We start from the raw sequence: 929 nt of genomic DNA, 5'->3' as shown, positions 1-929 counted from the left end.
CTTTATGTCTTGCCTCTATATGTTTATTTGTCTTTTGTTCTAAATGATATATGTTGTAGTGCAAAATTATACCTCATGATAACTTCATTTTGTGATTAAAAATGTATCGGTTAATCCGTTAAAATGCATGCATAAGCCCTAAAGAGTTGAAACCATTCTGCTAGCTAAAAACCTTTTTTTACCGTGTTTAATTGATTAAACACTTAGTGTTAATCGATTACCTCGGCATTATTTTCTGAAAAATCAAATTTTACATGATTTTAATCGATTAACCATGCCCGTTAATCGATTAAAACCAGCAGTTTAATTGCAGACGACACCTCAGTTTCACGCTTTTTTTGGCATTTTCTCCACCTCTTTTCACTTTTAAGTCTATGAAATTGCACCTCAACTGATCCAAGTGCTATAAGGTAGATAAACCTCTCCCTAACCCTCTCAAAGCTACCTTGAAATCTCACATTATCATCCTCATTCCATCATATTCCAATTTTTCCCCAAATTAAACCCTAGGTTAGGTTTGTGCCCAATCCTTCTCTGCTCAGTCCAACATCAATTCGGGTTCTACATTAAAATGGAGAAAGGTCGTGCAAAAAGGTTCAAAACTCCTTCCAATCATGGACGAAGACCGGAAGCTGGCTCATCATCCACTCGGGACCGCGGTGACCCATTCTACTTGCTCATTCTGCAAGAGACCCGTTTGGTGAAGTTCGAAGGACGCAAACCCACTTATGTAAGGTATATCGACTTAACCTGGATGGTGGAACAAAATTTCAGTTTTCCGTATGATATGGAGGCTCAGGGAGCCGTTAAATTTCTAGAATTAAAGGGACAAGTTTACCCTGCTCTAGTTAGGGAATTTTATGCAAATTTCAGATATAAGGATGGTAAATACTGGTCTATGATTTCTGGTAAACTGTTTGAGATTAGTG

The sequence above is a fragment of the Lupinus angustifolius genome, chromosome LG19, assembly GCF_001865875.1.
Source record: "Lupinus angustifolius cultivar Tanjil chromosome LG19, LupAngTanjil_v1.0, whole genome shotgun sequence".
Lineage (NCBI taxonomy): Eukaryota > Viridiplantae > Streptophyta > Magnoliopsida > Fabales > Fabaceae > Lupinus > Lupinus angustifolius.
The sequence above is the reverse complement of the archived record's forward strand: the minus strand, read 5'-3'. Positions refer to the sequence as shown.